The 12,562-nt window shown below is 42.3% G+C and overlaps 1 protein-coding gene across 2 annotated transcripts in view; it reads right to left on the bottom strand.

Moving 5' to 3' along the window:
* Positions 1–12,562, bottom strand: part of deptor (DEP domain containing MTOR-interacting protein) — a 122,848-nt gene that overhangs the window by 44,779 nt on the left and 65,507 nt on the right. The window lies entirely within an intron of this gene.

Below are 12,562 nucleotides of genomic sequence, written 5' to 3'. Positions count from 1 at the left end.
GAGGGTGACTGCAGGGCAGCGGAGAGGAGGAGCACCTTACACCTCCTTCGGTAGAGACGTATCTCACCCCAACACCCGAAACATCAGTATTAGGTTACTGACATAAGTTGTGAAATTTGTTGTTTTGTCACAGTGGCATGGCAGGGGAAAAAATGTTTCTAAAACATTGACTGTGTTTAAAACGTTGAACAGTCAACTGCATCGTCTGCGTTGAATGAAACCAAAGGATTGGGTCGGGCACCCTGCAGCAATTTACTAGCTCTAAGCCATAACCCTTTGGAATGTGGGAGGAACCAGAGCACCTGGAGGAAAGCCAAACAGTTTAAACAGCAGCTGTCTTACGAAGAAAGGGTCTTCACAAAAGAGAATGTAGCAGCAGTACTCTTAAATCTAAGCCACAATACAGGAGAGCTTTCAGGCTTCCTCTGCCAATTATTCTTGAATTTAACCATACACGAGTTGGCATAGAACAGGGCACTTCAACCTTTTTCATTCCACGAGCGTTTATCATTAACCGAGGGGTCCATGGCACCCCAGTTTGGGAAAACCTGGCATAGAAGCTTTTACAAAGGCAGCCAGGTTCACGGAACAGGCCCTTATGGCCCTTTGAGTCGCAACACCCAGCAACCTCCTGATTTAACCCTCGCCTGCTCACAAGACAATTTACAATGACCAATTAACCTACCTAAGATACGCCTTTGGACTGTGGGAGGAAACTGGAGCACCTGGAGGAAACCCACACGGTCACACGGAGAACATACAAACTCTTTACGGGCAGCGGGTGGGAAATGAACTCAGGTCGCTGGTACTCTAAACTGTTGTGTTAACCATCACCTGAAATTGGGATGCAAGTTTTACATGGAAGGAAATGAACAATAAGGTGATGACCAAATTCCAGAAAATACCCACTTAATGAGTAACATAGAAAAGCATAAAAGTTAAAGCTTCAATTTACTCATTTCTGCGCAGCCAGTGGACTTTTATACACGTACACCCAAGTAAAAAGAACACAGGCAAGTATGCCTCTGCAAAGACAGGTTAGTAACAGCCCAGAACGTTGACTGTTTATTCCCCTCCATAGATGCTGCCTGACCTGCTGAGTTCCTCCAGCATTTTGTGTGTTGGATACAACAGGATTTACTAAAAACTATGCATAAACAAAGACTGACAAACACCCAATGTGCAAAGGAAGACAATCTGTGCACATAAAATACTGAGAACATGAGTTGCAAAGAGTTCTTGAAAGTGAGCCGAAAGGCCATTGAATCGGTTCAGTGTTGAGGTGAGTGAATTTATCCACACCCATTCAGCAGCTTGAAGGTTGTGGAGTAATATCTGTACCTGAACCTTGTCAACGCATTGGGAGTAGTTCAGAGACTGACCATACCGAAGTAATATCAGGAATGGGTGACTTGTCTCATGAGCAAACCAACCCGATATCTGCTGGAGGGTACTTGGTGAAAACATACAAGATCTTGACTAGGTGGATATGGAGAGGATGGTTCTTCCTTCTTGTAGGGGAACCTAGAACTTCTGGCTTGCTGTTTAAAACAAAAGTCACTCATCTAAGACAAGGTAATATCTTTTCTCTTAGGGTGGTACAGTTTTGAAACTCTTACACAATGGGTTTTGGAAGCAGCCTTTTAATTTTAACAGTGTGAAAATATATATGAACACATAAATGACAGACAGGTTCAAGAGACTGAGTTGTCTGTTCCCGCTCTAATTTGTATGTTTATATACCATTGTTACTTGGCTACTGGTATTATCTCCATTTCAGTGGATGTAACTAAATTATCTCTGCAATAAAGATATAGACTACTTGAGCACAGATTTATTTTGGCCCTGATGATGGGTGGACTGTTTATTCCTCTTTATAGATGCTGCCTGACCTGCTGGGTTCCTCCAACATATTGTGTGTGGGGTTTTTTTTTGAAATTGGGTTTTGGAGGGAATAATTTGCATGTCTTTTTCATAAACTCCACATTAGGAATGAACTTTCAGTTAAATTGTGTAGTCATATAGCAAGACAGAATCCAAGGAGGCTCCTAATATTGACTTATGCCACCTGATAACATTTTATTGATCGTCAATAATTTGGTCAGCTGACTCAGTGCTCTATTTATTGTTCTAGACGTCACTACGAACAAAACCAATACTGTAAAATCAGTGAAAACAATATCTTCAAAACGGGAAACTTCTCAACAGACTTTGCTTCCTGCATGTACATCATAAAGTAAACTTTTATCAACTGTGTACAAGAGATAGCGCATAACTGCATCTAACAGCAAAAGCAGTCCCCTAAGCTGCCACAGAACAGCCAATGGTTTTCAAAATGCACTCAGCAGTCATTTTCCCAACAGTGGAGCCCAGCATTAAGAGGAACAATATATGGAATTTTAGGAATAAAATCTTGGGAATTCCTAGAAGTAGAAAAGTAAGATTTCTTTTTCTATTTCTTGCAAGAACGGTACCGATGAGGAGACAATGTCAATGAAATAATCAACATTGTTGAGGTCAGTGACTCCTCCAAACAAACTTATCAACATCCAGACAAGAATCATATTATTCACCACGCCAGCTTAGCAACTGACGTAACCAAGATTGAGGGAAGGGGATGGAGAAAAAGAAAATGATTTTAAAGATAAAAAATTGGATTTATTTGTCACATAAGACTATAAGACTGTAAGATATAGGAATAGAATTAGGCCATCACATCTGCTCCACCATTTCATCATAGCTGACTCATTTTCCCTCTCATCCCCAATCTCCTGTGTTCTCCCCATATCCCCCGTGCCCTGACCAATCAAGAATCTATCAACCTCTGCCTTAAACATACATAAAGACTTGGCCTCCACAGCTACCTGTGGCAAAGAATTCCACAGACTCACTACTCTCTGATTAAAGAAATTCTTCCTCATCTCTGTTCTAAAAGGACATCCCTCTATTTTGAGGTTATGTTTTCTGATTGTCCTCTCCACATCCACTCTATCAAGGCCTTTCACCATTTGATAGGTTTCAATGAGGTCACCCCTCATTCTTCTGAATTCCAGTGCATACAGGCCCAGAGCCATCAAACACTCTTCATATGACGAGCCATTCAATTCTGGAATCATTTTTGTGAACCTCCTTTGAACCCTCTCCAGTTTCAGCACATCCTTTCTAAGATAAGGGGACCAAACCTATTCACAATACTCCAAATGAGGCCTCACCAGTACTTTATGAAGTCTCAACATTTCATCCTTGATTTTATATTCTAGTCATCTTAAAATGAATGCTAACATCACATTTGCCTTCCTCACTACAGACTCAACCTGCAAATTAGCCTTTAGGGAATCCTGCACAAGGACTCCCAAATCCATTTGCACCTTCAATCATTGTATTTTCTCTCCATTTAGAAATACTCAGCCCCTTCATCTACTAAAGTGCATGACCATACACTCCCTGACACTGTATTTCATCTGCCAATCCTTTGCCCATTTTACAAGTCTTTCCCTTGCCTCCCTATTTCCTCAAAACTACCTTCCCTCCAACTATCTTCAACAAACTTTGCAACAAAGACATCAATTCCATCATCCAAATCATTGACATATAACATATAAAAAAATCAGTCCCAATGGACTCCTGTGGAACACCACTAGTCACTGGCAGCTGACGAGAAAACATAGAAACATAGAAAATAGGTGCAGGAGTAGGCCATTCGGCCCTTCAAGCCTGCACCGCCATTCAGTATGATCATGGCTGATCATCCAACTCAGAACCCTGTACCAGCCTTCCCTCCATACCCCCTTTAGCCACAAGGACCATATCTAACTCCTTCTTAAATATAGCCAATGAACTGGCCTCAACTGTTTCCTGTGGCAGAGAATTCCACAGATTCACCACTCTCTGTGTGAAGAAGTTTTGCCTAATCTCGGTCCTAAAAGGCTTCTCCTTTATCCTCAAACTGTGACCCCTCGTTCTGGACTTCCCCAACATCGGGAACAATCTTCCTGCATCCAACCTGTCCAATCCCTTTAGGATTTTATACGTTTCAATCAGATCCCTCCTCAATCTTCTAAATTCCAACGAGAATAAGCATAGTTCATCCAGTCTTTCATCATATGAAGGTCCTGCCATCCCAGGAATCAATCTGGTGAACCTTCTTTGTACTCCCTCTATGGCAAGGATGTCTTTCCTCAGATTAGGGGACCAAAACTGCACACAATACTCCAGATGTGGTCTCACCAAGGCCTTGTACAACTGCAGTAGTACCTCCCTGCTCCCTTTATTCCCACTCTTTGCCTCCTGGCAATAAGCCACAGCTTTATCCATGCTAGAATCTTTCCTGTAAATAAAAGAGAAGAAGTATAACGTAGCAAAGATGAGCGGGAAGCCAGAGGATTGGGGAACTTTTAAAAGGCAACAGAAGCTAACTAAAAAGGTAATACAGGGAGAAAAGGTGAGAAATGAAGGTAAGCTAGCCAAGAATATAAAGGAGGATAGTAAAAGCTTCTTTAGGTATGTGAAGAGGAAAAAGTTAATTAAGACCAAAGTTGGGCCCTTGAAGACAGAAACGAGTGAATTTATTATGGGGAACAAGGAAATGGCAGACGAGTTGAACAGGTACTTTGGATCTGTCTTCACCAGGGAAGACACAAACAATCTCCCAGATGTAATAGTGGCCGGAGGACCTAGGGTAACGGAGAAACTGAAGGAGATTCACATTAGGCAGAAAATGATGTTGGATAGACTGATGGGACTGAAGGCTGATAAATCCCCAGGGCCTGATGGTCTGCATCCCAGGGTACTTAAGGAGGTGGCTCTAGAAATCGTGGACACATTGGTAATCATTTTCCAATGTTCTACAGATTCAGGATCAGTTCCTGAGGATTGGAGGGTAGCTAATGTTATCCCACTTTTTAAGAGAGGAGGGAGAGAGAAAACAGACCAGTTAGCCTGACATCAGTGGTGGGGAAGATGCTGGAGTCAATTATAAAAGATGAAATAGCGGCACATTTGGATAGCAGTAACAGGATCGGTCCGAGTCAGCATGGATTTACAAAGGGGAAATCGTGCCTGACTAATCTTCTGGAATTTTTTGAGGATATAACTATGAAAATGGACAAGGGACAGCCAGTGGATGTAGTGTACCTGGACTTTCAGAAAGCCTTTGATAAGGTCCCACATAGGAGATTAGTGGGCAAAATTGGAGCACATGGTATTGGGGGTAGGGTACTGACATGGATAGAAAGTTGGTTGGCACACAGGAGACAAAGAGTAGGGATTAATGGGTCCCTTTCAGAATGGCAGGCAGTGACTAGTGGGGTACCGCAAGGCTCGGTGCTGGGACCGCAGCCATTTACAATATACATTAATGATTTAGATGAAGGGATTAAAAGTAACATTAGCACATTTGCAGATGACACAAAGTTGGGTGGCAGTGTGAAATGTGAGGAAGATGTTATGAGAATGCGGGTGACTTGGACAGGTTGGGTGAGTGGGCAGATGCAGTTTAGTGTGGATAAATGTGAGGTTATCCACTTTGGTAGCAAGAACAGGAAGGCAGATTACTATCTGAATGGTGTCAAGTTAGGAAAAGGGGAAGTACAACGAGATCTCGGTGTCCTTGTTCATCAGTCACTGAAAGTAAGCATGCAGGTACAGTAGGCAATGAAGAAAGCTAATGGCATGCTGGCCTTCATAACAAGGGGAATTGAGTATAGGAGCAAAGAGGTCCTTCTGCAGTTGTACAGGGCCCTGGTGAGACCACACCTGGAGTATTGTGTACAGTTTTGGTCTCCAAATTTGAGGAAGGACATTCTAGGTATTGAGGGAGTGCAGCGTAGGTTCACAAAGTTAATTCCTGGGATGGAGGGACTGTCATATGTTGAAAGATTGGAGCGACTGGGCTTGTATACACTGGAACTTAGAAGGAATAGAGGGGATCTGATTGAAACATATAAGATTATTAAGGGGTTGGACACACTAGAGGCAGGAAACGTGTTCCCGATGTTGGGGGAGTCCAGAACCAGAGGCCACAGTTTAAGAATAAGGGGTAGACAATTTAGAACAGAGTTGAGGAAAAACTTTTTCCACACAGAGGGTTGTGGTTCTGTGGAATGCTCCGCCTCAGAAGGCAGTGGAGGCCAATTCTCTGGATTCTTTCAAAAAAGCGTTAGATAGAGCTCTTAAAGATAGCAGAGTGAAGGGATATGGGGAGAAGGCAGGAAAAGAGTACTGACTGTGGATGATCAGCCATGATCACAGTGAATGGCGGTGCTGGCTCAAAGGGCCGAATGGCCTACTCCTGTACCTATTGTCTATAGAGAATATACAAACTCCTTCCGGGCAGTGGTGGGAAATGAACCTGGGTCGCTGGTACTGTAAAGCACTCTGCAAACCACTACACTACAGTACCACCCCAGCTCAGGGCGTTGGAGTTCAGAGTTCAATTCCAGCGTCTTCTGAAAGAAAATTCGTACATTCTTCCTGTTTCTGTGTGGATTTCTTCCGGGTACTCCAGTTTCCTCCTACAATCTAAAGACGTACCGGTTAGTAGGATCATTGGTCATCGTAAATTGCCCCATGATTAGCCTAGTGTTAAATAGCTGGTTGCTGAGTGATGTGGTTTAAAGGGCCAAACCAGGGGTTCCCAACCATTTTTATGCGGTGGAGCCTTACCATTAACCGAGGGGTCTATGGACCCCAGGTTGGGAACCCCTGAACTAAATAAGAACCAGTAAACAAATTAAAGGCCTCACCATAATTCACTTAGAAACAGATCCCAATTATCTTGATCACTAACAAAATGGAAGTGAGCAACTTTTAAATGGGATAAGCATTTCATAGTATTCATAATAATTGTCAGATAATTAGTAAGCAAACTGTCAGAGTCCTTGAGTTCCAACTTGGTTGTGGGTTTCACAATGTTGAGTGTTTTATCACCTGAGTGAGGTCAGGTTATTTTAATCAGCAGCTCCTGCTGGATTTTCCCCGTATCTATCATATTCACCTCCCTGCCAATAATCCTTTTGATTTCTGTGCGAAGACTTGGCCAAAGAACAGACCAAAGTAACTCAATTCCCAGTTAAGGCTCTGCACAAATCTATTGTCACTGAATTTGAAAGTCAGCCAACTGTAACATTTAAATTAATGAGGTACTTGACCCAAAGTGAAGACAGTTTTCAAATACGTTTTAAATGATATTTCCTTCAATGAATGAAACCCAAATAAAGGTACTTCTGCAAGAGATCTGGCCACAGTAAATGGGATGAATCTAAAGGCTGATTAATACTTCTGCGTCAAATCGACACCGTAGGTACGGCATCACCGCAAACCCTACACAGAGCCTACACGGATCCCTACACCGTAGCCTGATGCGCACCTCTCCCAAAATGTACGCATCGCGGCAATGCAGACCGCAACAACTGTGATTGGTCTGCTTGGTAGCATTGCATTTCCTCCTACGCTGCAATAGCTTCCCATTGGGCGACTGAAGGGCAGGGAAGGAACTCTGGCTGCAATGCTTTCCATACCTCCGAAATTATGGAGGACTCATTTCGCTTTTACGAAAAAAGATGCTTGCTTTAAACTTGTTTACCTCAAGAAAGACTACCATGACCATGAAGCCTTGCATGGGCAGGTGTGTGCGCATGTGCAACGTGCCTGAATTGCAGAGCGACACAGACACACCAACGCACAAGAATAAATGCTCACAACGCGCGTAGGTAACTTGTGTAGGTTACGGCGTCCATTTGACGCAGAAGTATAAATCAGCCTTAACTCGTTGGCCTGTGTGATTGAGAACAGATGGGACAGGAGGAGGGGCTGCTCCCTATCCCTAATCCCTAAGCTGACCTCTAGATCCCCCACAGTTCTGTCCCTAAACCTTAACTTGACCACTAACCCTCCTCCCTGACCCGAAAACCAACCTTAAAAACTTTAGGAACAAGTACATCTGAGTAATCTTAACTGTGAGAATACTGACTGGAGACTGGATGCCTGGAAGCTTGTTGGGGGCCTGTCTGTGGCAATGAATTCCACAGATTCACTCAATTTCAAAGTTCAAAGTTAATTTTATTATCAAAGTACTTATTCAGTTGCAAGAAAAATTTTGCAAACCCTTTGCAATTACCTGGTTTTCTGCATTAATCGTAAAATATGGTCTGATCTTCATCTAAGTCACCATAATAGATAAACAAAATCTGCCTAAACTAATAACACACAAACAATTGTACATCATCTCGTTAATACTGAGTACACCATTTAGCAATCACAGTCTAGGTTCAAAAAAGTATGTGAACCTCTGGGGTAATGCCTTCTACAAAAGCTATTTGGAATCAGGTGTTCCAATCAATGAGATGAGATTGGAGGTGTGGGTTGTAGAAGTGCCCTGCCCTATAAAAAAGACACACAAGGGCAGGTTACTGATGGAGTCTGCTCTTCTCAAGAAAGATCAGTTTATGTGCACCATGCCTCGATCAAGACAACTTTCAGAGGACCTTCGATGAAGAATTGTAGAGATGCATGAAGCTGGAAAAGGCTACAAAACCATTCCTGAAGACCTGAATATTCATCAGTCCGCAGTATGAGAAAATGTCTACAAATGGAGGAAATTCAATATGGTTGCTGCTCTTCCTCGGGGAGTGGGCATCCTGCAAAGATCACACCAAGAGCACAATGTACAATACTGAAGGAGGTGAAAAGAACCCAAGGGTAACAGCAAAAGGCCTGCAGAAATCTCCAGAACTTGCAGAAGTCTCTTTTCATGTGTCCACTATAAGAAAAACACTGAGCAAGAATGGTGTTCATGGAAGGACACCACAGAGAAAACCACTGCTCTCCAAAAAAAATTGCTGCACATCTCAAGTTTGCAAATGACCACCTGGATGTTCCACAATGCTCCAGGGACAATGTTCTGTGGACAGATGAGACAAAAGTTGAACTTTTTGGCAGAAATGCACAGTGCCATTTTTGGAGGAAAAAGGGCACTGCACACCTACACCAAAACCTCATCCCAACTGTGAAGCGTGGTGGAAAAAGCATCATGATTTGGGGGTACATGCTGCCTCACGGCAGCTTGAGGGAGCCACAGATTCAAAATTGAATCAAGACATTTTACAGGAGAACGTCAGAGTAGCGGTTCGTCACCTGAAGTTCAATAGAAGTTGGATGATGCAACAAGACAATGATCCAAAATACAAGAGTACATCAACAACAGAATGGTTTAAAAAGAAAAAAACAGATGTGTTTTGGAATGGCCAAGTCAGAGTCCAGACCTTAACGCAATTGAGATGCTGTAGCATGACCTGAAGAGAGCTGTTCATGCAAGGTATCCCAGAAATATTGATGAACTGAAAGAGTTTTGTACGGAGGAATGGTGTTGTGCAAGTCTGATCAGCAACTACAGGAAACACTCGGCAGAGGTTATTTCTGCTAAAGAAGTTTCTACCAGTTATTAAGTGCAAGGGTTCACATACTTCTTCCAGCCTGGACTGTGAATAATGAAACAATGTGTTCAATAAAGACATGAAAAGTACAATTGTTTGTGTGTTATTTTTTACGCCTATTATTGTGACTTAGATGAAGAACAGACCTGATTTTTTGAGTAATTAATGCAGAAAAATGGGTAATTGCAAACGGTTCATAAACATTTTCTTGCAACTGTATGCCACTGTGTACCCACAGATTCATTGTCACTACCCTCTGGCTGAAGAAATTCTTCCTCATTCCTGTTCCCAATGGACATGCCTCTATTCTGACACAGTGCCCTCGGCTCCAAGACTCCCCCACTACAGAAAAACATCACACAGCCATTAAATGCTCTTTATAAGTTAATCCTTTTATTCAAGAGTCTCCATTGCCCAAGTTAATCAATAAACACATATTGGTTGAATACCGTGTGTATGGAGGAAAGCATCTAGTTTTGTTGTTTTGTTACTTGTTGTGCTCTGATGAACATTGTGGACATGCTATGTTGACGCTGGAATATGTGGCAACTCTTGCAGCTGCCCCCAGCACATCTTTGGTTGTATTGTTAACTCAAATGATGAATTCCACTGTATGTTTTGACGTACACATGATGAATAAATGTATGTGTGACATGCACAGTTCACTGAATCAAAATCTGGTTTAATATCACCAGCATTTGTTGTGAAACTTGTTAACTTTGTGGAGGCAGTACAAAGCAGCTCATGATAAATATAGGAAAAAACTGAATTACAGTAAGTATATTGAGGGTCTCTGTCGGTCAGAGTTGACCAAAGATAAGGTGTCCTAGCTGTCGAGATATACAACCTTGGGCAGTACGATATGGAGAGGGAAGCTGTTGCCCTTGCATCAGGCTCCCCCTCTCCATGCGTCTGATGAACCCACAGGGGAAACCGATACAGTTTGGTACCAGCAGCGTCGCAGGAGTTGCCAGTCAGCGTTGAACTCAACGCAGAACTGCCTTAGGGACTGCAACTCTGGATTCTTCCCCTCGGGGTTTACTCCTGAAGCCTTCCCCATGACTGGGCATAGCCGCAAGGCAACTGAGGTTTGAGATCAGAGTTTTCCTTCTCCTAGATGAGCAGTACATACAGTAAGTACGTGTATATTAAATAGTTAAATTGAAATGAAGTAGTGCAAAAACAGAAATAAATTTTAAAAACTAATGAGATAGTGCTCATGGGTTCAATGTTCATTTAGGAATCGGATGGCAGAGGGGAAGAAGCTGTTCTTGAATTGCTGAGTGTGTGCCTTAAGGCTTCTGTACCTCTTTTCTGATGGTAACAATGAGAAGAGGGCATGTCCTGGGTGACGGGTCCTTAATGATGTTCACCACCCCCCTGAAGTTCCACTACTTGAAGATGTCTTGGATACTATGGAGGCTAGTACTCATGATCGAGCTAACAAATTTTTCAAATTTCTGCAACTTACTTCGATCCCGTGCAGTAGCCCTGTCGCAATCAGAACTCATTATGTAATTAGGAAGCCACTGGATCAATTGTGTTTCTACGATGAAGAAAAACTCCACTTCTTTTCGAACACATCCAAAACCTTGAATATAGATACAAAAGAGACTGCCACTGCAGATGCTAGAAAGCTGCAACTAGACACACAAAATCCCAGAGGAACTCAAGCAGCATCTATGGAGGGAAATAAGCAGCAGATGTTTGAGGCTGAGACCCTTCATCATGACTGGAATTTAAAGGTGTCTTTTTCATTTCACCATTTCAGAAAGATTACACTGGTTAGCATTTCACTTAACACTTTTCTCCAAGCATAACACTTTTCTCCAAAAGTGTTGCTTCCTCAATTTTGTTTTTTGGCTATGATAGACCACCTGAAGCTGAACACAAATACAATTTCAGATTACTTGTAGAACGTAGGAATTTGGAGAAGCAAGAACTTATATTTTGTTCCTTGGAGCTTAGAAGAATGAGGGGAGATTTGATAGAGGTTTACAAAATTTTGAGGGATATGGAGAGAGTAAATGTGAATAGGCTCTTTCCACTTAGATTAGGAGAGATAAATACGAGAGGACATGGCTTTAGGGTGAAAGGGGAAAGGTTTAGGGGGAAACTTCTTCACTCAGAGAATGGTGGGAGTGTGGAACGAGCAGCCATCTGAAGTGGTAAATCACTCTTAAGTTTTAAGAATAAATTGGATAGGTACATGGATGGGAGAGGTCTGGAGGCTTATGGACTGGATGCAGGTCAATGGGACTAGCGGAATAATGTTTTGGTACAGACTAGAAGGGCCGAATGGCCTGTTTCCGGTGCTGTAGTGTTCTATGGTTCTATTGTTTAATATAATGTGTTTAATTGCATAATAGCAGTGATCCTTTGCAATAGTTTAACCAAGCTAAAAGTGTTTTGTTAACTCTTTTCATTTGTACTCAGTGTCTGAGGCTTCTTGCCAGCGTTGGTGGATTCCAGTTGCCCTGATACCATTTCTCCATTACTGCAATATCCTGGTGAAATCTTTCACCATGCTTGTCACTGACAGCAACAAGATTTGCAGGGAGGAAGTCTAAATGGGAATGCAAAAAATGAATCTTTAGTGACATTTTATACTTCATGGTTTTGAATGCTTGAAGCATGTTGTCAACCAGCTGCACATAGTTTGGTGCTCTGTAGTTGCCAAGAAAATTTTCAATAACATACCTGAATGCCATCCATGTAATTTTCTCTGATCCCACTACAAGTTCTTCAAATTGCCTGTCTTTGATGACCTCTTTGATTTGTGGATCAACAAAAATGTCTTCCTTAATTAGTTATTCTGGGTAACACTTGTCTTAAATATCAAAACCTTTCACTGAAATTCTTGTGCCTGATGACAGCAAATACCCTCTTTGCAGTCTTGAACCCAGTAATTCTGCTTTTGCCTTTGGCAAACCCAAGTCTCTGACCACGTTATTTAACTCAGACTGAGTTATCAGATGAGATTCACTCAACATAAGGGGTTCAAAATCTGTATCAGTATCAGTGTTCTTCTCCATTCCTGGCTTGTAATTCACGGCATCTTCGTCTGCCTCCTCTAGACTCCATGTCTCTGGTGGCTTCAGTACTGGAAGGCTATCATCATGTGCCACAGG

This window comes from Mobula birostris, chromosome 1, assembly GCF_030028105.1.
Source record: "Mobula birostris isolate sMobBir1 chromosome 1, sMobBir1.hap1, whole genome shotgun sequence".
NCBI lineage: Eukaryota > Metazoa > Chordata > Chondrichthyes > Myliobatiformes > Myliobatidae > Mobula > Mobula birostris.
This window is presented reverse-complemented; position numbering and strand designations above follow the sequence as displayed.